The sequence below is a fragment of the Dermochelys coriacea genome, chromosome 2 (assembly GCF_009764565.3).
Source record: "Dermochelys coriacea isolate rDerCor1 chromosome 2, rDerCor1.pri.v4, whole genome shotgun sequence".
In the NCBI taxonomy this organism is placed as follows: Eukaryota; Metazoa; Chordata; order Testudines; family Dermochelyidae; genus Dermochelys; species Dermochelys coriacea.
Genome location: NC_050069.1, coordinates 180442735 through 180470418, shown reverse-complemented (window position 1 = coordinate 180470418; position 27684 = coordinate 180442735). Strand labels below are relative to the sequence as shown.

At 40.6% G+C, this 27684-nt stretch overlaps 1 protein-coding gene across 7 annotated transcripts in view; it reads right to left on the bottom strand.

The window, feature by feature from the left end:
• ELMO1 (engulfment and cell motility 1) overlaps positions 1 to 27684 on the bottom strand; it is a 438626-nt gene that overhangs the window by 108147 nt on the left and 302795 nt on the right. Inside the window, exon 1 of one of the 7 annotated variants that reach the window (XM_038391755.2) lies at positions 6361 to 6789. The exons of the other annotated variants lie outside the window; for them this stretch is intronic. The gene's annotated coding sequence lies outside the window, so the exon portion shown is untranslated. Of the gene's footprint in view, positions 1 to 6360; positions 6790 to 27684 lie in introns of those variants that run through there. 7 annotated transcript variants of the gene reach the window in all.

Below are 27684 nucleotides of genomic sequence, written 5' to 3'. Positions count from 1 at the left end.
ACATTGATGACATCTTCATCATCTGGACCCATGGAAAAGAAGCTCTTGAGGAATTCCACCATGATTTCAACAATTTCCATCCCACCATCAACCTCAGCCTGGACCAGTCCACACAAGAGATCCACTTCCTGGACACTACGGTGCTAATAAGCGATGGTCACATAAACACCACCCTATATCGGAAACCTACTGACCGCTATTCCTACCTACATGCCTCTAGCTTTCATCCAGATCATACCACTCGATCCATTGTCTACAGCCAAGCGCTACGATATAACCGCATTTGCTCCAACCCCTCAGACAGAGACAAACACCTACAAGATCTCTATCATGCATTCCTACAACTACAGTACCCACCTGCTGAAGTGAAGAAACAGATTGACAGAGCCAGAAGAGTACCCAGAAGTCACCTACTACAGGACAGGCCCAACAAAGAAAACAACAGAACGCCACTAGCCATCACCTTCAGCCCCCAACTAAAACCCCTCCAACGCATCATCAAGGATCTACAACCTATCCTGAAGGACGAGCCATCGCTCTCTCAGATCTTGGGAGACAGACCAGTCCTTGCTTACAGACAGCCCCCCAATCTGAAGCAAATACTCACCAGCAACCACACACCACACAACAGAACCACTAACCCAGGAACCTATCCTTGCAACAAAGCCCGTTGCCAACTCTGTCCACATATCTATTCAGGGGATACCATCATAGGGCCTAATCACATCAGCCACACCATCAGAGGCTCGTTCACCTGTGCATCTACCAATGTGATATATGCCATCATGTGCCAGCAATGCCCCTCTGCCATGTACATTGGCCAAACTGGACAGTCTCTACGTAAAAGAATGAATGGACACAAATCAGACGTCAAGAATTATAACATTCAAAAACCAGTTGGAGAACACTTCAATCTCTCTGGTCACTCGATCACAGACCTAAGAGTGGCTATACTTCAACAAAAAAGCTTCAAAAACAGACTCCAACGAGAGACTGCTGAATTGGAATTAATTTGCAAACTGGATACAATTAACTTAGGCTTGAATAGAGACTGGGAATGGATGAGTCATTACACAAAGTAAAACTATTTCCCCATGGTATTTCTCCCTCCCACCCCACCCCCCACTGTTCCTCTGATATTCTTGTTAACTGCTGGAATTAGCCTACCTGCTTGTCACCATGAAAGGTTTTCCTCCTTCCCCCCCCTGCTGTTGGTGATGGCTTATCTTAAGTGATCACTCTCCTTACAGTGTGTATGATAAACCCATTGTTTCATGTTCTCTGTGTGTGTGTATATAAATCTCTCCTCTGTTTTTTCCACCAAATGCATCCGATGAAGTGAGCTGTAGCTCACGAAAGCTTATGCTCTAATAAATTTGTTAGTCTCTAAGGTGCCACAAGTACTCCTTTTCTTTTTGCGAATACAGACTAACACGGCTGCTACTCTGAAACCTCTGATTTGTATTGTAAGGCTTGCTTTTAAACCATCAGGGTTTAAGATCTTTGTAATTGAGAACAGTCAAAAGTGATCTTTTTAGGAAAAAAAATTAAGTGGATACAATAAAATTAAAACACTGGGATGGTTAAGTGTGCTTCTAAAGTTCTGTGCTAAGCTGCACTCTAATTGCAAATGACATATGTGAGGTAAGGAACACGTGACTCCTCTTTACTAGATCATTCCTGAACAACTGCCAAAAATCTTTTTGCATGTCACCTAGAGCTTTAAGACAATGCAGGAACAATGGCAGGTCTGTAAAATCTGCCACAGTTGACAGTTCCTATTGTTCAGAAAACTTTTGTGAAGCATAGACGTTTTCTAGATTAATGCTGCAAAATGCTGAACAAAATGGGCGTCAAGCTAATCAATGGGCTTTGGTGATTCAATCTTTTGTTTTCTTGCTGTTCCATTTGCATTCTTTGCTGACTATTTCTCTGTGTGTGCATGTGTACACTTGCACATGTGCGCACATTTGCACCTGTGCGCAAACACTATACAAGATGTATTTGCGTGTTTGGAAAGAAAGGAGAAGAGGAATCTGTCTGTATTGGGCCAGTATTTGAATTTGGACATGTCTTCTAAGGTCCTCTCTCTTTTTTTTTTTTTAAACTGTAGATTAACTTTTCCTTAAAAACTTATTTTCACCACAACAGTAAACAAAAAATAGAACCTGCTTTGATTTGAGTTATCATCATCCATGGCAATTTTATTCAAAGTAATCTGTAATTTTATCTTTCCCACTACTACCTGGCAAATGGAATTTGGCCTTACAAACAGGGCGTGTCAAATTATTTGATTAATAGGGTGAAAATAAACATGAGGTAGGCAAAAGGATGACACTGGTGGTTTTAGCATCAATGCAGTGAACAGTTCACCTGGGTTGGCAATGGCTACAGTGTTTCCACTGAAGTGAAATGAGGATTATGTTCCAGGGAAAAATGAAATATTCCAATTAAAAATCTTTAACTGTGTAAAAATATACAGAAACTGTGTAAAATCTGCAGCCATCTGCTCTACTGTTTCTCTGTTAAAGGAAGCATCCCTTCTAGCCTTCTGCTGTATTTGCCCAGTAAAGATTAATGTTATGTAAATGAGGCTCTCCAAGCGTACTAAGAACCACAGAGAAATAGTTTTCGTGAGCTACAGCTCACTTCACTGGATGCATTGAGCTGTAGCTCACGAAAGCTTATGCTCAAATAAATTTGTTAGTCTCTAAGGTGCCACAAGCACTCCTTTTCTTTTTGCGAATACAGACTAACAAGGCTGCTACTCTCAACCAGAGAAATAGTTAACACAGTAAATGCACATATCTGAAAGAAAGTCGTGTCAAGTCAACAGCTAGGAGCAATTTACTGTACAATTTTTACTCCATTTGGTTTTGTATGTTACCATTTTACCGTGTTATTCTTGCTGCTGGAAAGGGAAACAATTAAAGATCTTTGCAATAAGGTCTCCAGCTTATCTCCCAAGAAAAATGTAAGCAAAAAATGTGGGCCAGATTCAGAGCTGGTGGAAACTGGTGTAGCTCCACTGAAAACATTTTTTAAAAGACATGGGAGCCCACTGAACAGTGTTTCCAAGTCTACCCAGGAAATTAAAGCTACCCCAAGATGGCATCCTTCAGCACTATTTGTCCTGATTGCTGCCAACATGCCACAATCCTCAGTGAAGTCCACCTGCTCTTCTGTTGCTGGAATCCTTATTGTCTGCGATTCTGACATTGTTTGCTTAGAGTCTAATATGCAGCATGCCTCTACTGACTGTAAACAACAGTTCTATATATCATAAGGCCAAAAATCTACTTCAAAATGTGTCTTTAATTGCAGCACTGATTTTTCTAACTCAGCCACCACAGTGGGTTGAAGCCATAAGATAGACTGTTATGATCCACTACCCAAAGCTTAGCAATTAAAGGCTCTCTCTACCCACTCCCTTCCTTTTATCTGCTAATGTATCGGGATAGACAAGTAAACAAATCCCTTCAAACAAGGTTATAGGAGATATAGGAATTCTGTCAGTCAAATAGTATTTGGTTAACAATAGTGATTGAACTTGACACATTTATATTCTGTCTGAACTACATTTGTGAAGCATTAGCAAGCATTCAGATAAAGTCTTAGCACTATAATAACCTTACAATATATTTCTCTCTAACCCAAATATTATCAGTCTTAAGACACAGCAGAAAGTAGAAAGCCTTTGTTTTATGGAATTTAAGTGTGTATTTCAGTGTCTGTGAAAGGTGGTCAGAAGGACAGCTCTGGAAATTACAGCACAGAGAGGTACACTCCAGGCACTACACCCTGCTGTCCTTCCAATCAGACATGCCAAACCTGTGAAAAGAATGCAGAAATTGGGCTTGTTTTTGGCTTAATTGGCTTGAGAGTTGCTTGTTGGCTAGTTTTTGGCTTGTAGCTTGTTTGGCTTGTAGCTTCTTTTTTTTGACTGACTCCCGGCAAGCAGGGGAGAGAGTCAGGGGTGCACAGCGGGCCCACCATATCCCAGACTACATGCCAGGGGGATCTAGTCACGTAGAGTGTTGGGGTTCTTAGGGATTGGCTTGTTTTGGCATTGTTTTTAAATGGGATTAGCTTGATTTTTGGTTTATTGTTAAAGTCGGGGTGCTTATTTATCACCTGAAAGTTGGCAACTGTGCTTCCAATGTGTCTCAGCCTTGACATAGAGGGGACCACCTCTAAGATTGCAAGTGGGCACCTCTCTCTGCTTAGGCTGTCATCTGTGATGATGTTTTTAGTGATGAATAAGCTGCCTGGTAGCATAGCAGATACACTATTATCTCCTTTCCAGGATTTAGTTTTCATCACTTTGTGCCATTTAGCACTCAGGGTACATTTCCCCATATTAGACAATGGTTGTAAACATATCATCTATCTTCTTTGCAAAGATCAGAAAAGTGACTTTGTAGTCAAATTGCCACAGAATATCTGGGGACATTATTTTAATAAAAGATGCCCCAAGGATCACTGGTAAATGTAGAAAGCGGTAACCAATACTGTAGTGATCACAAACAGCAAGAATTCAAACTTAACCTATGGTCTTCTAGAATTAGCAATGAATTGCATTAAACGTTCACAAATAATTAGAAGAGCCAACTCCACCTTTCATTAAGAGACATTTTGACTGTAGTAATATAATGGAATCCTACATTCTATATTTAAAAAAAATCATTTTTAATCAGAGTTCTTGAAAATCACACACACCACACAAATTCCTTTTCCAGCCACAACATCCTAACCAGGCTCTATTTCAGGAGCAGACAAACTGTGGCTCTTTTACCATTAATATGCGGCTCGTGGAGCCCCTCATGCCCCCCCCCCATTCTCCACCTACCAGACTGTGGGGGGCGGGGGAAGCTCAGGACCTCTGCCTTGCAGTGGGATGGTGCAGTAGGAGCTTCTGCCCAGCAGGGAGGTGTGTCTCAGGGCTTCTGCCCAGCAAGGAGGGGGTCTTGGGGCTTCAGCCCTGCGTGGCGCATCTGCCAGGGCTCGGGCTTCAGCAGAAGCCAGGCTGATGTTTCAACCCATGGCTCCCGGCAGGTGTGCCCTGGCTCTCAAACTTCTGAAGATTGTCGTATGTCTCTCAGAAGGCCAGAAAGTTTGGTCACTCCTGCTCTATTCCTTGCACGGAAGGAATGAATCTTGTACAGTACCTCTGCCTGCCACAACATGTGAGGAAATATCTAGAGAGAAAAACTGTTCAATTTAGCAGTGTCTGAAAAGGAGACTCTTGAGATGAAATTTTCAGGCAGCAGTGTAGCACGTTAGATCTTAGTTCTTAGCATTGGGAAAGGAAATTTTGTGCTCAACTCCTCACATGCACAAACCATGCTGAAAATGGACCCCTAGAAGCAACTTCATTCTGCATTTACATTAAGGTTAGTTATGATAACTTCCAAAGAGCATGGCCAGATGTAGCCACAAACGAAAACTCTCCTATGTGCTGTCCTGTCCCAGATAAATGAACTGCGCACTATGAGAGTCACCCAAGAGCTTTGAGCAGCAAAGCTCTCAGTCCAGTGACAAGTACCTGATCAAATAGAAACAAGGATGGGTCAAATTCATGGCTGGTGTAACTCCACTGATGAATTTGCCCCACTTACTCTAACAGTGCAGCATCTACTTAACAGGATCTAAACTGACCAGTCACAAGAGGCAGGAAAATCAAGTTCCAATGTATGCCCCCTCCTGAGGAAAGGAGGGAACTCTCTGTGCTTGCCCTGCACTCACCTGCTTAGTGAAGAAACAAAGGGCTCCTTCCTGTCTCAGAGCTTAAAAATAGAAGAGAGCTTGCTGCTGAAATTAATTTTTAAAAATAACTGAAATAAAGAGCAGTGAAGGCATGATTCACTATGTTGAGAACAGTGATGGATGATCAACAACTAATGATTGTTTTTGGCTGGATGTCTGCACTAGTGCCTTACAAATTATTATAATAATGTGCCTGCCGACAATATAAAGTTGGTGACCACACAGGTGCAGCTCCTACTTTTGCGCCTGCAGTTTTCTGTAGTTTGGTTAAGAGATTCACTTTCTTTATTAAAATAGAGAAACAGTCTGAATTACCTAGCAAAATATAAAACCCTTCCATATACTAATCCTAATTAGGCTAACCGATAACCCAAGGCAATACAAACAGCTAATAGATAACTACTGTACGTCTGATGTCTAGAGACATTAATTAAACCATATATATCTAGATGTGAAACGAATAAATAAAAAGCCCCTCTTTGTGCTATTTACAGTTGTTGCTAATCTGCCTTCCTCTTTCTTGGCGGATAAACTATTTATTGATCTGTTCTCAGACTGAAATAGCAGGATAAGTATACACAGAGATTTACTTACAGAGATCCTGTAGTTCCATCGTTCCTGATGACAAATTTGCCTCCTATACTACAGTAAGGAAATGACTTAATGCTTTCTGTGGAAGGAACAACGTGCTTCAATAGCAGATGGTCTCCGATGAAGCTCTTTAATGAGATCCGTTTTCAGTTTAGCTATGTGACAGGAGACCCCCTCCTTTGCACACCTTTGCCTGGTGTATAACTCAAGTCCAAAAGAATAAGCATGTAGCTTTGCTTATGTTTAGATTGTTGGTACCGAATTGTGCTCCAATTGGCAAGAACATAGGAAACAGCAGCCAATCACAACGAACCTCCATTTCAGGGAAACTCCTGCCCATTTATTTAGCATCTTCAGACACTATTTTCTAGGAAGAGTGCCTCATTTCTAGTATCATAGAGGGAAAAATAATAGCTCCCTGTCTCTGTATCTCCCACTCCGTCAGCCCTCCTGCTATTTTTTAGGGCCTGGCAATTGTCTAGGGAGAGTTCAGACTCATATCCAGCTTCCACCTTGCTGGGAGAAGAGGAGGGGAGAGCGCCTGAGCTTAACAATTACTGATTCCATCACCATGGAAACAGACTGGATGCAGCGAGCTAGATTTGTGTAGAACATCTGCTGCCAGACTCATAATCAACTGCAATCTCATCTTTTTTCACTACTTATTTGATTGAGAGTTTGCTGTCTCCTTACATATATGCTGGGAAAACACATACACATAGTTGCTTTCTCTTTGCATACACACAATTAACACACACACATACACACAGTTAACGCATACATGCATATACAGACACAGACATATATTTGCTTTGCCTCTACTAACATACCATGAGAACATGCACATACATATATGGATGTGCACACATACATATATGTATGTGATGTGTACTGGCATGCCATCATGTACATATACACTGAGGCATATACACATCTCTAGCCAGACAGTATTGCTTAAATATGTACACAGAGATTGCTGATCTTAATGGTATTTTGGGTTTGATTATTCATTCTATCAATCACAGGACAAAAAAAGATGTACAGGCTATTAAAATGTCAGATTTAGCTTCCCAGCTCTTTTGTGGGCTCCAGGAAATACATTGCTGTGAAACTCACATGCAAACCCAAACCAATAGGATCTACAACCCAATCCTGGGCAATTTATTTCTACTGCACAACTTTCTGAAATAACATTATTTTATTAGTGGTTTACAGGCACCTATATGCCTCTTTTAATGACCTGTTCCCCAAACGGTCTTTAACATCCCCTACCTTAGCCCCCAAGTCTTGACTCCAGGTTCATACTCACCTACCAACTACAACTAAATAGGGTTCATGTTCAACTGTCAACAGGAAAAACCTTCATCTGCCACGTGGATTGCAATTCAGAAATATGGGTCACTCCTATCCAGCCCTGACAGCAGAAGGAGTAAGCATTGCCTGATTTGGGGAAGTAAAGTGGGGGATGCAATGGGGAAAAAAAGGAATAATGGTCCAGTGGTCACTAGCCTGAGACTCAGGAGGCTTGGATTCAAAGTTCTACCACTAACTTCTGTGTGACCTTGGACAAGACACTTAGCCTCTACGTGCTCAGTTATTGAGTCTGTAAAATGGGAACAGCAGCCCTGCTATACCTTACAGGGGTGTTGCAAGGATTAAATATTGTAAAGTGGCTAGACACTGTGGTAATAGGGACCATATAAATACCTCAGCTACACAGAAAGGGAGACACATCTCTGCCAAAATATTTACATGAATGTGTTTGAACTTACGAAATAAAGAATAAGAAGGACGTGGCCTGTTATTTGGAAAAAAAATACTCAAGTATTCTACAGAACCACTCTATTAAGTATTATAAATGGCCATGTTTAAAAGAATCATCCACGCTCATGTCAGTAGGCTGCAATGCTGGCACATAAATATTCATTTTAGAGAAAACAAATGCTTTTTTAATCATGCACAACAAACTGGATTTCCTATGGATTAGGAGCAACTTTTCATATTTCATTACCTTTTCCCAGCTTTTGTTTTACTAGATATTTAAAATAATGCAGTTAGCCACTTTCTTGAGAGTGAATATCTTTATAAATCATTATCCAGCACTCTTATCATTCATGGTCCTCTTTTAGTTTTGAAACATTAAATTGCAGAAGGCAGCCAATTTGCATTTTGGGGGAGGGAAGGGCTAATTTATAGCCAGATTTGCTAACCAACAGGGTGTGCTGAAAAAGCCATCTTTATTTCTCCAGGCATTTGGAAAAAGGTTAGTTTGAGGGCAAGGGAAATAACGTGAAAGGTTTATCTTACTTATATGCAAGCAAATGTACACAAGCATTGCAATTGTTTATTTTGTTATTTGTTGTTGTGCTTTATGGACTATGTGGATTTAAAGCTTTGTTACCACTAAGAGCTTAGGATAGCTACACAGAATAGAAACAAACAAACAAACAAACATAAAATAAAAGGCAATTGGACACAGAAGGATCAACTGTCACAGTCCCATTGAGCCTCTGCATAGTATTTTGCTTTTAAGGCAATATTAAATTGGAGAATTTTCTAATAGATGAATAGTTCTTTTTACCACTACTGTGGTATGATATACAGAGTACAAGACCATTCATTCATGCTCAGTTTGCTTAACAAATCACCATCACAGGCAAATATAATGATCAATATTGTTTTGAAGTATAGGGTGAACCCTCCTTTAGCCTTAGTTTCCATACTTCTTGGTCGTCTCCCCAATCCAACTGATTTCAGGGTAGTGAGAAGAAAGAGCATCACTGATTAAGGTGCTAGACTGGAACTCAGGAGATCCATGTTCAAGCCCTTCTGTGCTACAGATTTCCTCTGTGAGCTTGTGTAAGTCACTTTGATTGTCTAGCATCTCAGCTTCCTTCTCTGTAAAATGAGGATAATAGCACTTCCCTTCCTTACAAGCATGTTTTGAGGATAAATACATAAGATTATGATGTGCTCAGATACTATAGTAAAGGGAAGCCATATAAGCACTGGTGACAGATGAACTATGAGGGATTCAGGGATGCAAGACCAGACCCTTGAACCTATGCAGAACAGGCCCATACAAATATCAAGGTGAATTCATCAAGTCAAGCAGACATGGCAAACGGAAGCTGGGAAAGATGTTTTGTAGGTAGGAAGGAGTGGAATTCGAGAACAGCTACTCTTGGAATTCTCCCCACAAGATTGTGGATTTCCAAGTAAAAATTCACATGGAAATTACTGCATGTTGACTCAGCAGTAATTATCATTAGTATTGTCTTCTCACTTACAAGAGCAGGTCAGTACAATCAAAGGCATAACATCTCCAACTGGTGCTAGAAGATGTTTGGAGCCTGTATGGCCTCACAAAGAAGATAGACACTACTGGGATGGTGTCTGCACAAACTTCCAACAGGGTCACAGCAGCTATTGGTTCTCTGTGGTGACAAAAGCTCCTTCTTTTCAATGGGATGATTAGTTGATAACTCTGCAAATTCTGGGTGAATGTTTTGCCCACCCGATAGTCTATTTGCAAGGGTGAAGCATTCATTCTAGAGGCAAACCCATATCTTTCTTTTGAGTCTCTACTCCCTCAGGCAAGCATTAATAACGAGGGCCACAACAAATATTTAAAAACATATCAAAAACCTTCAAGTCTGATGATTTTTCATTCAGTTTAATGATTTTTTCTCCAAATTCATAAAAAAATGAATTTTTCTCTCTTGAAAATGGGCCAATTTCTTTTTACTAAAATTTTTTTCCACACTTTTGATAGTGTTTTTACATAGAAATATGTGAGCTATCCCACAAAAAGCCAATATGGCAAATTTTACACACACAACATAGATTAGATATAGGGTGACCAGATGTCCCGTTTTTAAAGGGACAGTCCAGTTTTTGGGACTTTTTCTTATATAGGCACCTATTACCCCCCCATCCCCTGTCCCGTTTTTTCACAGTTGCTATCTGGTCACCCTAATTAGATGGATAGATAGATTGGATGGATGGATAGATAGGATAGTATTTTAGGTTATATGTCACATATATTGCCTCCAGACAGATGTACAGTGTGATTTGTAGTAGGACTGAGAAAAAAATAAGATGCACATTGTGTGTGTGTGTGTGTGTGTGTGTGTGTGTGTACACACCCCTTGGCAAATCAAATTAGCCAGGTCTACAACCATAGCGCCCAGTGAAGTCAGAAGGAAATGCAGAGGCACAGAGCATTTAATACTCAAGCCTATTGTAAGGAGATATGATTTACTGTTTGGATCACGCAGCACTTTCCCTGTTGAGATAGAATCACCCTTATGCGGTATCCTCTCGCTCAAATGTACCTCTCCTGGAGATTACTGTATTTATAATTTGAGGAGTATGTAAGACTACTCCTGCATCACTGGGCCTACACACCCCTTCCTCCAGTTTGTTCAGTTGTTGCATCTTATATATCTCTATCTTGCTTAAAGTGCAGCCTGTGGGTCAAATGTAGCCTACAGAGTTCTACAATGTAGCCCTGACCCCAATACTGAGATGTGAGCCAAAGAGACTATTTTTTCAGCATGTGGTACTTCATCTTAATCAGAGCTGCCTTCCTTTGAGATGCAAGGCTTCTAGCCTCCATGTGGTGCACCTCCATATTAAACAAGAATTCTGCTAGTTTTATACAAATAAAGCTTGATTTTTGGGCTCCTGAGATGTTGGGCAATATCTGGAGAAATACACACCTGGTCTGTCTAGTAACGCTGGGATTACAATGCTCTCATCTTCTCTGACAACTAAGGTCCTCCAACTCAGCAGAACATAGCAAAGAAATTAATTATGCAGTAGCTGGGGGAATTGACAAGATCATCTGTTAAGTCTTTCCCACCTCTAATGTCTATGATTTATATGAAAGCTGGGAGGTCGGCAGCAGGTGGGCTAGAGAGTCATGACTTTGGGGTTCCAGTTCCAATTCCAACGCTAACTCATTGAGATACTGAGGGCAAGCCACTTCACCTCAACACCTCTGTAAAATGGAATACTACTACTTGACTCACTAAAAAAGGGCTTGTGTGGATTTATTAAATGTCTGCAAAGTTCAGATATCTATTCTGAAATAAAATATGAAAAATCATAAACTACAGATATTAATATGCATAACAACAATTAAAATAATAGTGGAAGTTTTCAGTTATGCTTGGCCAATGCAATAAGCAGCAAATATACACTTCAACTTTTATAATTTCTTGAGGTCATATTCCTCTACAAACATGTGGTTTCACTACTTAGGATCTCTTTTGTAAGATGATTCCTATGTAACAGGAGTAGGAAATGAACAGACTTGAAGAAATAAATACAACAGCTATCAAGCTGAACCAAAACATGTACATGGGAAAACAAAAATGAGAACATCGGGTTTAAAGAACAGAGCAACCAAAATCCATAAAATGGCAAATATTCCTCTTCACAGTGGTTAGATTTTAAGGTCAGTGGATTTTGATATAAAGTATTGCGCATAGTCTAGTGACAATGACCTTAGGACTTGAAATATCAAATGTTTATCTGAAAAAGCAACTCTAGAATGTGATTTAGGTTTGTAAAGGCCATACATACACAAGGGCAGTTTTTTATCCATCACCAAACCCCTCCCCCAAAAAAACAAAACAAAACAAAAACAACCCACAAACCAACCCTGCAGCTCTCTGCAACCTTTAAATCTAGTCATCTCAAATATATACCATATATAATGGTGATTCCAGAACTACAGATCAGTTATACATCAAGCCATTGCATAACAAATAGCTGAAGAATTCAGACCATCAGCTCCAGCATTTCTATAGGTAATACTCTAAGCATAAAATTACAAGGCCAATTTGTAACACCAATTTGGGGTGTTACAAAATCTGAAACTTCGCCTCTCTGGGTGTTACAAGCCAAACTTCTACACTTGGGTTTTTGGATTCAACCAACTATATAATTTTGTCCAATGCCAAAATACTTAACCACCTTGTCGAGAAGGACTTCCACATACGTTAATCAAGTTAAATTTTTCCTTCTTTTACTCTCTCTGCTTTGAAAACATTTGGCCAGCACAGAAGTAATCTTATACTGCTGTACCCTGATGCCAACAATGGTCTATGGGGCATCTGGCTTTAGCTGCTCCCCTAACACTCACTTCGCTAGTGACAAAGACTGAATTTACCTCTGATGCAGAGAGTCCAACTCCAAGAGCACCCTTTAATATTCTCTGTTAGCATGAGGAATAGTGAGCAGCATACAAGGGTACTATTGATGCATTGATGCTGTTGCAATGAAGGGGAATAAAATAGATCTTTGCTTCCTACTACTCACCCTCTCCCTCACACATGTATAAATCTGAATACTTGGCAGGAAGTGTGTATAAGGGTAAATGCTAGCAGAAATATCAACTGCTCAGTATTTTGTTATGCTCATCTTCTATTGGAACATGTTGATGTGATCTCTACTTGTTCACATAAAATAATAAAAGGATGATTTATTTGGGTTATTTGCTTTTTATATTTTTAAGAGTAGGTACGAAAACAAAAGGAGAAAATAATTTAATAAAATGCTCCCAGAAGTGTCTGTATTAAACTAATGACTCTGGAGCTGCCATGCTTCATTGTGTAAATAATCATGTATGTGTTTTTAATATGTTAATTACATAAATATGTACTTGGGAATGATCTAAAGAGGAGATTATTCACCCCAGAGACTACAGCAGTTTGTGTGTCAGTGCATCTGCCATGCAGGCACATTAAATCTGTTCACTCAAAAGTCTCACATTTTTTTTGTTGAAAGGGGAAAAAAGTTACTAGTGTGAGAATTTTTATTACCCTGAAAACGCAGTCTTAAGTATTAATCTAATACAACATTAAGAACAGTGGGCCAGAGAACATCAGTGAACACCTTTTAACTTCTACAGGCCTTGTATGTATTTATATGAGCAACTCTGGAAAAAATAGCCTTTTGATTTACTTTTTGTTAAAATTTGAACATTTTCTATCCTCTGCATTTAAAAACAACGATCACATGTACAGCAGCCTTTGGAGAAATTATATTAGTATGATTAAGAACATTTAATTAATAAATTTATATCCTTCCATAGTGCCTTTCATCAGAGGAGTTACCATCAATGAAGCCTCATCAGACCCTTACAAGGCAGGTAAATATCAGAACATACATGTAGAAAGAGGGGTAAACTGAGGCACAGAAAGGTGATGGGGCTTTTCCGAGATTAAACTTACTGGCAGAGCTGGGAATAGAACCCAGAAGTCCTGTTGACTAGTATCTTATTCAACCATTAAATAACACTGGCTGACTAGAACAGCTCAAACTACCTTACAAATCTATTTGCCTTTCCCCAACCTTGGGAACAAAATGTATGCAAACATAGGCTGAATAGAAAATAATGCAATTCACTGTTTATTACTTGCTTGCTTCCTTAAATTGACAATATTGAGGGCAAAGTTTTGCACTGACAATATGAAAAAAAAAAGGGTCAGACAGGGCAATATCTAATTACCTAATAAGCAAATATGTTCTATTTTTCAGTCTACCCCCAGCATAGCAACATTCACGTATATTCATAGATTCATAGATACTAAGGTCAGAAGCGACCATTCTGATCATCTAGTCCGACCTCCTGCACTGCGCAGGCCACAGAATCTCACCCACCCACTCCTATGAAAAACCTCACCCATGTCTGAGCTATTGAAGTCCTTAAATCATGGTTTAAAGACTTCAAGGAGCAGAGAAGCCTCCCTCAAGTCATCCATGCCCCATGCTACAGAGGAAGGCGAAAAACCTCCAGGGCCTCTCCAATCTGCCCTGGAGGAAAATTCCTTCCCGACCCCAAATATGGCGATCAGCTACACCCTGAGCATATGGGCAAGATTCACCAGCCAGATACTACAGAAAATTCTTTCCTGGGTAACTCAGATCCCATCCATCTAATATCCCATCTCAGGGGATTTGGCCTATTTACCCTGAATATTTAAAGATCAATTACTTACCAAAATCCCATTATCCCATCATACCATCTCCTCCATAAACTTATCAAGTAGAATCTTAAAACCAGATAGATCTTTTGCCCCCACTGCTTCCCTTGGAAGGTTGTTCCAAAACTTCACTCCTCTGATGGTTAAAAACCTTCGTCTGATTTCAAGTCTAAACTTCCTGGTGGCCAGTTTATACCCATTTGTTCTTGTGTCCACATTGGTGCTGAGCTGAAATAATTCCTCTCCCTCTCCTGTATTTATCCCTCTGATATATTTATAGAGAGCAATCATATCTCCCCTCAACCTTCTTTTAGTTAGGCTAAATAAGCCAAGCTCCTTAAATCTCCTTTCATAAGACAAGTTTTCCATTCCTCGGACCATCCTAGTAGCCCTTCTCTGTACCTGCTCCAGTTTGAATTCATCCTTTTTAAACATGGGAGACCAGAACTGCACACAGTATTCTAGGTGAGGTCTCACTAGTGCCTTGTATAACGGTACTAAAACCTCCTTATCCCTACTGGAAATGCCTCTCCTGATGCATCCCAAAACCGCATTAGCTTTTTTCACAGCCATATCACATTGGCAGCTCATAGTCATCCTATGATCAACCAATACTCCAAGGTCCTTCTCCTCTTCCGTTACTTCTAATTGATGCGTCCCCAGCTTATAACTAAAATTCTTGTTATTAATCCCTAAATGCATAATCTTACACTTCTCACTATTACATTTTATCCTATTACTATTACTCCAGTTTACAAGGTCATCCAGATTCTCCTGTATAATATCCCGATCCTTCTCCGAATTGGCAATACCTCCCAGCTTTGTATCATCTGCAAACTTTATTAGCACACTCCCACTTTTTGTGCCAAGGTCAGTAATAAAAAGATTAAATAAGATTGGTCCCAAAACTGATCCCTGAGGAACTCCACTGGTAACCTCCCTCCAATCTGACAGTTCGCCTTTCAGAGGACCCGTTGCAGTCTCCCCTTTAACCAATTCCTTATCCACCTTTTGATGTTCATATTGATCCCCATCTTCTCCAATTTAACTAATAATTCCCCATGTGGCACGGTATCAAATGCCTTACTGAAATCTAGGTAAATTAGATCCACTGCATTTCCTTTATCTAAAAAATCTGTTACTTTTTCAAAAAAGGAGATTAGGTTGGTTTGGCACGATCTACCTTTTGTAAAACCATGTTGTATTTTGTCCCATTTACCATTGACTTCAATGTCCTTAACTAATTTCTCCTTCAAAATTTTTTACAGGACCTTGCATACTACAGATGTCAAACTAACTGGCCTGTAGTTACCTGGATCACTTTTTTTTCCTTTCTTAAAAATCGGAACTATATTAGCAATTCTCCAATCATTCGGTACTACTCCTGAGTTTACAGATTCATTACAAATTCTTGCTAATGGGCTTGCAATTTCAGGTGCCAATTCCTTTAATATTCTTGGATGAAGATTATCTGGGCCCCCCGATTTAGTCCCATTAAGCTGTTTCAGTTTTGCTTCTACCTCAGATATGGTAATATCTACCTCTATATCCTCATTCCCTATGTACATGTATGTGTAAATGTGCATGCTTGCACATACACACATATATGCACAGTGTTGCGTACACACATGAATGCAATACATTGCACATACATATACATGAGTGTTGCTCTCTGCACTCACATAGTAGCCTCTTTTTTTACATTTCTTGTTATATCCAGTGTTTTAAATGGAAGTTCCAACCAAGCTAGATGGACTGGAGGAACATCAGGAGGAAAAGCTTTAGACTCTCCACTTTGGAAACCAAGAGAAATGGAGGGGCACTGTCCTGATTAACAAATCAACAACAAAGACACCTGTGAAAGGAAAAACTTAACAACCTAATTTGATTTCACAGAATTTAAATGTATATTATAAAAATAATGAATGACAATCTCTGAAGATCCAGAGGACATTCTGAAGCTCTGACAATGGCAAACTACATAATACCCGCCTTCCCGACATACCCTTAGCAAAAAAAAAAAAAAAATGAAAAATGCCCTTTGTTTTAGGGAAAGGGTAAGCAACTTCCCACCTTCCATTTTGCCTTGCAAATACAACTGTTGACTGAGCAGACTAACTATACTCCCTTTTTATTCAGGACTAAAGTTTTTATGGGTATAGTATTCTACCTGCTTCAAAATATTTCAGGTGACTACTGAAACTGTTCTCTCTCTTAAGACTAATAGGAAGGATCAGCTGTTGGAAAGCACTCACTGAACCTCCTCTACAACAAACATGTCTCACCATTCAGCCCACACACCAAGCCCAACTGTGTGTGTTCTGGCTCATTTTGTCAAGGTTATCCCATCTGCTCAGAACTTCCTTCCAGTTAATGAGTCTTCCTCTAATTGATCTTCCGAATGCATTTTACTTCTCTCAATCATCCACATACTAAACATGCCATCAACACTGCAGCATCACCATGCCTGCCATCACAGAGGCAAACCCCACCCAGCAATTCACTCCTCTTAAATCAAGCTTTCCCTCAAAGCATAAAGAATGTGGCTCTTTAGAAGATGCACACTGTATTCGTAGCCCCAGGCATTGCCTGTCAGCTGTGTCATGTGACTATTTGCTAATATGAGTTTCCTCAAAGAGAATTTTTATTTTAATTCAGATGATAATGGTTCTGTTGGCAAAGCAGCAAGGAGCCCATTACAACCACCCTGCCTTCAGTTGCTGTTCCTGACTGCAAATGCAAGCATCAAAAATTAAAAGAGCACTTGCAGGGATCTAATTTAATATCATCTGTTTTCTAGGAAGATTGTACTCACTGCTCTGTGGGTGTTTTGTTGTTGCAACTTTTTTCATCCTTTCCTATCTATATAGTAGAGTATGCATGCTAGAACAGCTCTTTGAGAGGCACTGTAAAATCAAGTTTTGTTAACGAATAAATTTCACCTAAGCACTATATCAAAGATCTCTCAACTCAGAAGGAAAAATATCAAAACTGTTGGGCTTCCTAAGGTTGATTTCAATTGACTTTTTTAAAAGAACAGTACTCTCTAGATTTTCAAGAACAGTGCTAGATATTCAAGACCCAATAAAGAGACCAAACACCCCCATTTTACCTGGAAGGTCTTGGTTCTCCAAATGATGTCACAATGTCCCAGGAATTTTCACTGGGACATCTTCATCGATCAGCATATCTGGGAATTGTATAACTATAAAATGTATGTTCAAGACACATTTGCTGCACGACTATCAAATGTATTGAATACCCTTTTCACTCTCATCAGGTGGAAAGTATTTATTTCACGATTGTTCAAAAACTTGTCATAAATGAGCCAGGCAATGACACTGCAACATAGGTCTGATGACTCAACGACTTGAGCCTAGTCAGTCAAAACCCTCTTTCTGGTACTTCAGAGAGATAACAGAGGAGAGAGAAGGTGGACACCTGACAGTTACACTGGCCCTCTGTGATCATCTGTACAGTCACCAGAACTATAGAGAGGAGGAAAGTCAGAGAGAGACTCAGCTCTTTTTAAAAAAAACTATTCTAAAAAAAACTATTGCTCTAAGTAGAGTCTTTCCAACTCAGATGCAGCAAATCAACGAAAGCAACTAGAATGCAGAGAATCTGAATATTCTGTTACCCTAAAAAAACAACATAATGGAACTGTGCCAGCGTATATTGCGAAAATGCAGCTATCTGAATACCAAAGCATTTTACCAGAGTTGGCATGCATGATGATCTTAGTGAAACAGACACAAAAAGGTCAAGGCCACACAGAATCAGTGGCCAAAGTGGGAGCAGACCCAGGTTTTCTTCCGCCAGGTTCAGTTCCCTGTAGATTAGAACCCAAGCATATTTATAGCACTTGGTCAATATCTTTTTATCTGTTATATTTCCACTTTATGCTGTGTAGGGCTGCTTTAAATCCATCAGTGCCTTCATTTATAAATGTTTCAGAATTGGTAAAAAAATGATTTTGAAGAGATTTCAGTCTTCCTTAACTGCTCAGGGGGATATTTTCAAAGCCATATGCAGGGAGTATGCCACATGACTCCCATTCATGTTAAAATTAGAGCCACCGAATAAACCCCATATGTTGCTTTGAAAATGTACCTTGGTGTGTCCACAGAAAATTTCTGCAGCTTAATGGAACCTGCACATTTTCTTCTGCCTGTTTTTCTTTCTCCAGTCCATGAATATATTTTTAGCAGCTCTTAATTTTCTCCCTGGTAATACTTTGCACCGTTTTGAAAAATGATGTGCTGCTGCTCTGACTCCTGAGCAGCCCTGTTATTCTAATTGTCAGTTTAATAGGTAATTGCTTTTAAAATTTATAGCTTCCAAAACCCCTCTCTGAAACAGTAACAACTGGTTGATTCTGCCACCCTCAATGATCCGAGCTAGCCCCAAGGGTCTGCTCCTGCAGCCCTTACTCGCTTGAATAGTCCCACCTACTCAGGCCAGGTGTGTTCATAGTCTGCAGGCATCAGCCTTCACAATGCATTAATAGAGTGAGGTTCAACTAGATTGAGTCCCTGTCTCCCTTTGCATTTGCAATACCTTATTTGCACCCATCATCGGGTCATCAAGAGATGGAAGTGCTCAGATTTCAAGGCCCCAATCCTGCAACCAAAACGTGTGCCCACGTTGAGTCCCGTTGAGAACAGTAGGGCTGTTTATGGCATTTGCAGGATCAAGTTGCAGGATTGGGGTAGTTGTGAGTATAACTGACCCCAGCATGTCTTGGTGGTAACAGCAAGAATTGCATATACTGCACTTACACACGTGTGTAAATACTCATAAATATTAGATTTTTCATGTACAACTATAATCTTCACAAGATTTTGATAACATCTTTAAAAATAGAAAAAAACATTTTAACTTAATTTTTCATTTGACAGCTCAAATTCTCTAATCTTTCCTGCTTGTGGCTGCTATGTATGAAGGATAATGTAGTGAAAGATTATATGACTGTCATCTCTTAGCTTTCTCTTTATCCTCCTCTTTGCTCTCCAAATCCCAACACATTATCACTTTGCCGGTTTATAACAAAAATCCGTCTGACTCTGCGTCTATCAACTTCATTATTTATATATCATTTAAAAGCAAAGGGGAAAAACCAGTATGTATGCCAGACTTTCTGTCTTCTGAACCTCAGCTGGAAATGATTCTTGAAGACGAGAAAGAACTATAAGAAGGAAGAGCAGATGCCCCAAATTATCTTTCCTTGTCTCGATCCACAGCATCGACAACACCTGAAGAACAAGGAAGCAGAACTGGACTGGGGGAGGGATCCTGACTCAAAGAAATTCAGCCAGTAAGACTGGTGAAACATGTGCTGAGACACACTTTGCTTTGAATTCACTCTAGCTTGTTAAGTAGGAATTTGTTGCGTTTTTACTTTTATTTTCCTGTAATCAATTTTGACTTTTATGCCTCATTACTTGTAGTCACTTAAAATCTGTCTTTTGTAGGTAATAAACTTGTTTTATTGTTTTATCTAAACCAATGTGTTTGGATTGAAGTGTTTGGGAAATTCCATTTGGGATAACAGGATTTGAGCATATCATTTTCTATTAATAAAATGACAGACTTTATATGAGTCTGTATTGTCCAGGAGAGAGCTGGGAAGTACAAGATGTACATTTCTGGGGAGAAGTCTGAGACTGGGAATTTGCTGGTGTTGCTCTGCAATGTAATTCACAGAGTACTATAGCACTCATACAGTATAATTGGGAGGAACTTACTTGCCGCAGGCTGTGTGAGCAGACCAGGCAAGGTAGCTCTCACAGCAAAGTAGGGTAAGAGGCACCCTCTGTTGGAGAACTGAGGGCACACAGGTATTCATTGGTTCAGATTATACTCTGGGTAATGTCACACCAACCTTTACCATACATGTGCTATACAAGTCTCCTGTTTTAAGTGCAAGTGAAAACTGATCTCAGATATCACCATACAGTAACTTGGATATGCTGATATTCTAATTGTGACTACTGTATCAGAGGTAGAATCTTCTGTAGAGTCTGACCAGGAATTTTTGGACAGAACTTTTCTTGTTGTTGGAAAATGCTGATTTGTGAAAACAAACTTTTTGTGAAAATTTATCAGTTTGACAAAACCTTCATTAGGAAGGTTTCTCAGGTCCTTGATAGAATTTCTCATCAAAACCAGACAAAGACCCCAGAAGAGGCCATTAGTAAGAGTGCACACTGGATCAGGCAGAGCAAGCCCTTGAACCCGGGTATTCCATGTGAGTGCCCTAACCACTGAGCTATTCTGGAGTGGGGGGTCTTGCTCTCTTCCCTCCCCCCATCACATGAGGAATGAAAAATTCTGAAACCTCAACATTTTTCACAACCTATAATTCTTGTTTTCTGGCCAGCTCTTCTCTTCTTATCTTCTTTAACGTTTGACAAATTACATGGTATTGGGTCATTCTATTTTTTTCTGCCTCACACTTGGTTTTAAATAAACAGTGATTATTTATGTATATTTCATATTGGACAATGAAACATGTGGCTTGTAAATGTGTCAATCTCCAAAAGAGGAAGCCACTTCTAAGCAGACAGCATGCAAATTGTATAATTAACTCGGCAAAAATTAAATTAAACTACTGCCAGTCCCCCAATTTGAATTTGGTTATTGTATGTCCTCAGGATGGTGGTGTAGCAGAAAACTAATGAGAAAGTCCTGGCTATCGTAAAATCAACAACCGATATGGAAGTGTTACTATAGAACTAAAAATCAAGAAGCGTAGAGAAGGAAATTAGAATCATCAAATTCTTTCACATGGTAATAACTAAAGCAAATTGAGCAGCTACAAAACATTCTGTTCTTTAGAGATTAAAGGCAACAAGGCAAAGAAAAGCATCCGAGTGCAACAAAGTTTTGTACAGAGGTTTTCATTTTTAAAAACACAGTAAACTACTCCCAACAGGTTTTCTCTAGCTGGTACCCATTCACACTGCGCGTGCGTGCGTCTGAGGTTTATCCACTCACTCAGTAGCAAAATTCTTGTCCTCAAACAAACATAGTAGACTAGTACAGTGCATGTGGAATTGGGTGGGAAAAAATGTGATTTCTTCATTATTAAAAGGTATGGTTTTTATTCATACATGTAAGGGACACTTTGCTTGGTCAAGTGCCCCGGTTCATAGTTAGGAAGAGGAAATTGTAATGTTTGCTTGATTTTGTGTGCGTCTTTTAACTTAAATAATGCCCTTCAGTTTCCTTTCAGTAATGAAAATACATAGCTGCCAGCAGTCCCACTTGTTCAGAACCCAGGGACTGTGGCCATTGCTACAGCCTGAAGGATAGTTTTGCCTCCTATCACAAGAGGCCATTGAGCAGAGTAGCAAACAGACAGAATGAGAGTAGCTACTGGGTGGTGGTGGAAAGAATCAGTTTGGCAGGGATAGCTGGAATATGGGACTTGGCCCTCCTCAGCAGAGAAATTGAGGAAAAAGCCACAGGTTGTGAGAAAAGTCCCACCATTCCTCCCTCCTCCTGCCCCCGCCTCCTGAATGAGCAGTAGCTGCAAAAGGGCCTCTCTTAGCCCCTCAAGATAACAGCCACAGACAGGGATAAGTCTGTTGGGGGCAAGGGGTCGTGGGGAGAGAAAGGATAAAGGGAGTCTCCAATGGAACAGAAAAGCATCTGAATTTCTGAGTCTTTGTTCTGAATCCCACTTCTGAAGTTCCTCAATCACTAGTTTATGTGTATTTTTTATAAAATCACAAAATGGAGTTCAATAGGGAGGAGGAGTTACGAGTCTGAGCATTCAGATGAAAAGTAACCTAAAATCCACCAGAATGGGTGCACAGCTCTTTGGCAGCTTCCATATGCTGGCTTAGCTGGAGAAGAATCCTTGGAAAAGAATTTTAAAATGTTCGCAAATATGAAATTGCCCTCTTTATTGCATAATTCTGTGTTTGCAAAAATAATGATGTTCCAGAATCCCATTTGGTGTTTTTCAGACACTCTTCTCACTATGAAGTAGGCTATTCTAAAATAAGTTTTAGATGGTAACTAATATGCTTACACCGTACAGGGGTAAACTGGCTTTCCAATTTCCCTAGGACATTTGGTCAAGCACAACAGGACAAACACTTATTCTTATAAAACGTGCCAGCGGATTTTGAATATCCATAAAGAGCAGGCATAGTCCTGGTTTATAAGGCCTTACCACAAGGATCCATGTTAACAGCAGGGCAAAGGAAGGTGTGCTGAGTTAGTCCTGTTGGGACCTGAAGATTAAAAAACTATGGGGACAGCTATAAGTGGAGTTGAGGGTGTGATTCCCAGCTCGCGTCAGACATCCTTGCACTACCTCTCATGGAGCTCTTGTGGAGCTAGTGCACTAAAAATAGCAGGGTAACCATGGTAACACTGACAGGCACTGGTGAGTGGTAGCACCGGTTAGCCACCCAGAGTACAAACTCAACCGGACCCCGCAGGTATGTACTCAGGGTGGCTAGCCCATGCTACTGTGGCTAGACTACTATTGTTAGAGCACTAGCTCAATGAGAGATAGTGTGAGTATGTCTATGCCTGCTGGCAATCTCAGCCCTAAGTCCCAGTGTAGATGTAGCATAAGATACACCTTCAGAGTGAATCATGTCACAATGCATTTCAAACCATGTATGGAAGCTATTTCCCTAGACACTTGTGACCCAGGGACCTCTTGATGCCAACTGGCAGCAGGCATAAGGGATGTATAAGGGTTATAGGAATCCCCTGGGTCTGGTACCTACATTTTAGTTCACCCAAAGGTATCAAGTGAGATCTCTAATAAGTCTGTGTCACATTGCTCATCAATCTCACTGCAAAACACATGTACAGAGGTCATGGTAGCAGTTATGTCTGTACTCTGAAAATTATGTTCTTCAGGTCTGTATCTAGGGCCTGGTCACCAACAAATATGAAAAACAGGTTTTCTTTCAGGCAAGAAATGTTTATCTATCTGTTTGCATGTAAATTAAGCATTATATAGTTCACAATGGGTCTCCACTCATAACTCTGAACCAAATGCTAACCAAGGATTGTGAAATCTTCAAAGAAAGGAATTTAACAGGACAAGGTGAACAGCAGGAGTCATCCTGTTTAGGGTTATACAGTGAACTTTGGAAACTATAACGGATACATAAGAACTACTAGGCAGTCCTTAAATCTGTGAGGACAAGGTGTCAGTGGGCTTGATCTTATGAGAAGGGGGATCTCAACCAAACTGGTTGAAAACGACGGGGAAAGAACTTGGGGTAAGCTTTCTTGTAAGAGATAGAGGAATACCTCGTTAACTAAGTTTAGTCTCTAGCAAGTGAGTTATGATTTTGTTTTATCTGTAACCATTTGTTTCCAATATTCATACTCACTATCACTTGAATCTCGGTTCTTTGACGATAAACATATATTTATAGTGAAAACAAAAATAAGTGCTATGTATACAGCAGAACTGTGCTCTAAAATTGCAATGTACTGTTCCTTGGGAATAGCACGCCTGGTAATTCTGTGTTTAGGTGGATAAGGGGCTGAACACTACAGGGAACACTCAGAGGATGCAGGGGTTGGTGTGCCCCTATTGCTAACCTATACAGAGAGAGAGAGAGAGAGAGAGAGAGAGAGAGAGAGCGAGGCCTTTCGAGGCCAGGAAGACAGTGCTTGTGTTGCCAGAGGCTGGTGGTTTCAGGGAGCTGATCCATAACAAGCACAAGACAAGTACAAGATTTCCTCATGCTATGGGCAGATGGTGGTGAAGTGCCTCACAATACTGTGTATCCTGGGAAGTGTCACAACACTTCAGTTCCTTCCAGTAGTAGCCTATCAGCTTAACATCCTTGATGCAAGTAGAGACTATGAGCATTTCAGTTTTCATAGTCATGTTGTTACTGTCCTTAAATGAGGCAGAAAGTTCTTTAATCAGAGATTCTGGTTTCTATTCCAGGGATATTAACAATGGGATTGATATTCATTTCTGTTCTGCCTCCAGGCTCCAAGGCAATTCGCCCATGTGACCTCAAATTATTTGTCCAATGCTGCAGTCATGACTTGCACAATGTTACATTTATCAGGTATTTCCCACTGACAGGCCTATTTCAGCTTCGTGCCAGGACATGGTTGCAACTCTGAAGACCTCAAGGAATTTTGACTGAAAAGAAATCCCATTGATAATCTCTCTCTTTATTGTTGGCATTTTTACAAAGGCTTTTAAGTTTTGTGGGAAAGGAGCGATAGAAGGGGACACATGACACTCCACAGTCCTCAATATATGTTTTTTCTCTTCAGTGATAAAGCTTCAGAGCTGAACTCTTTTACGACTGCACGTCAGCTTTGCCACCTCTAACAATGCCTAGCCCTAAAATGTTCATTAGCTCACATTTTCAACAGTACAAAAATTAAGCTTCCTGCAGTAAGTACACACTGATTGCCCCCCAATCAGAAGGAGTTGTTTTGCGGGGGAGGGAAGGAATTGGGCGGAGCAGAGGATGATTCTGGCAAAACATTCAAGCTGGTTTTAACTTACTGTGATTACCATTTTAAGAAACTTGTCACCATTCACTTGCTGTTACCACTGACACATCTGAGCAACAGAGTACCCAGGCATCCCCTTGTTCTCTCATCAGTGGTGAGCAGGGAACTTCCCCTAGTGAACAGGGGGCTTCTGCTAAATGTAAGGTTTCATTAAAAAAAAAGTCTAGTATTCTAGTTGTGAAAAAAGCTTTCTGAACTTGAACTCATGCAATACTGGCTTTCTGAGACTGCAGGTAATTGGACTGAATCAATGAGGAGACGTGAACAACTCCCATTTTGCTCACTGGGTTAACTCATCTTTCACTCACCATGTCTCTTTCTATCCTCCAGCAGGCTACACTCATTTGTCTTTATCGCTTTGAAGGCTCACCAACTCTGCTTACCCTGGTGCAGTGAGTAGTCTAGATCATCTGACTGGTGACCTGCTGCACATTTTGTCAAACACAGGGCTGTTATATCCTGTTCTAATAACAGCGGGAAACAGCAGTATCTCTAATTGGTAAAGGTTGGCTTTTTAATGGCAACCAATGTATTTGATCAAGACAACATACGAGATGTAAATTTCAGACAACAAACAAGGACACTTGTGTAAGGACAAAAAGAAAATCTTGCTTTGTTTAAAAGAAAAAGCCAGCTGAATGATTTTCACTCCCTCTCTTCAACCACAGTGCTATTTAGATTACAATTACTTAAAGTGAGCCAATAATAATTTGAGTTCCTCTGCTACTCTAAGACAGGCTATAAAAATCTCATTGTCAGCTACATCATTCATCATGATAACCTCATTTCAACTGAAACAAAATCTCAGACGTCATTCCCCTTCCCCCCAACCTCCCCTTTTTATTCACCTATAATAAGGTCTACAGTCTAGGAAGCTTTCAGGCTGAACCATGCATTGTGATTTACAAAAAGAAAATCTGGAATTATACGCTCACTGACATTTACATCAGTAGCAATTCATGCAGCAAAAAGCCATATGCCATGCACCTCTGATTTAATCAAATTATGGAAACATACATTAGAAAGAAGAAATACAAATTCAAAGATGAGAGGGGTTCCCATGATTTGATTTTTATCAGCACTTTAAACAGAGAATGACAGTGGCAATATCAACATATTTTGTTTGGGTGATAGGTTATATCATTTCACTGACTGACTGAGACAGCCTGCATGAAAGTAATAGAACTTCTTCCAGTGCCAAACATTTGTATAGAGAGTACCAAAAAGCTCAGTTAGTAGTTCACAGTACAATCACCCTATTGAAAGCTAAGGGTGTTTATTGACCCTATTTGCACCCACAGTGATGAAAATGAAGAGTGCTTTGAAAACATGAAGAGCCAATAGTTTTTTAAATTGCCACCCACAGGGTGTTAAAGCAGACCTGTATGAGATCTACAGTAATAAATGGTCTTAATTAGGGAATGAAAGAGCAGAATCCATTCAGTCAGGGGAATCCAGGCTTTTAGAAAAGGAGACCCATCAGAAGTTTACAAATATTCAACAGAACTCTTATGTTTAGTCTGAGCTGTGTTGCATAATAGAGAGAAGGGGGAAGCTAAGGCTAGACCACTGTAATTCTTATTAGAAAATGAATAATAAACCACCACAGTAAAATAAAATAAGAAACTAAGCAGCAGGATGAAATAAACCTAAGACACTGCATATCAAGAGCAAAGCTTTTATTTTAATTTACCTAGATGCTTTGATTGTAATGAATGTTTTGTCGACCCACACCTTTTTGTTCCCTGCCTAGCTGGCATTCATCCACCTCAGAGGGCAGAGGTGATACATCGGGAGCCGGGGGGGGCAGGAAATGCCAGGTCAAGTTCCACCACAGCAGCTGCCGGGGTGGGAAGAAGAAGGGGCATGGCCAGAGCTGGAGCAGAAGGGGCAGGACCAGAGCCTCTTCTGGCCACGCTGGGATGCTGCCCACTGCAGCACAGCAGCTGCCTGGGACAGTGCCTGGCTGCCCCCTGCACAGGCTCGACTTCTGGGGCTAGCGGCCGAGTGACCTGGAGCCCTCCCTCCATCCTGGCATGCTTAGAGTGAGCCCCTGTCCCCGGAAGCTGAGCCCGGTCAGGAAGCGGACAACCACTGCCGCCCGTCCCCACCAGACTTTTTCTGAGGCAGCTGGCTATGCTGCAAGGAGCAGAGAGCGGGAGTGGCTCCGTCCCACTCCCTGCCCAGGCCTGGCTGCCAGGGAGGGCAGCCAAACATGCTGAGGGAGAGCCGGCACAGCCGGAGGACAGAGAAATATAAAGCCCTCTCTTACGAACGGAGGACCTTTGCAAGGCCTTTGGATTACATAAAATAAGGGGCCACACAAATCTGTAGCCTGAGCTTTATTCTTAGATTCATAGATACTAAGGTCAGAAGGGACCATTCTGATCATCTAGTCTGACCTCCTGCACAGCGCAGGCCACAGAATCTCACCCACCCACTCCTACGAAAAACCTCACCTATGTCTGAGCTATTGAAGTCCTTAAATCATGGTTTAAAGACTTCAAGGAGCAGAGAAGCCTCCCTCAAGTCACCCATGCTACAGAGGAAGGCGAAAAACCTCCAGGGCCTCTCCAATCTGCCCTGGAGGAAAATTCCTTCCCGACCCCAAATATGGCAATCAGCTACACCCTGAGCATATGGGCAAGATTCACCAGCCAGATACTACAGAAAATTCTTTCCTGGGTAACTCAGATCCCATCCATCTAATATCCCATCGCAGGGGATTAGTCCTATTTACCCTGATTTATTTAAAGATCAATTATTTACCAAAATCCCATTATCCCATCATACCATCTCCTCC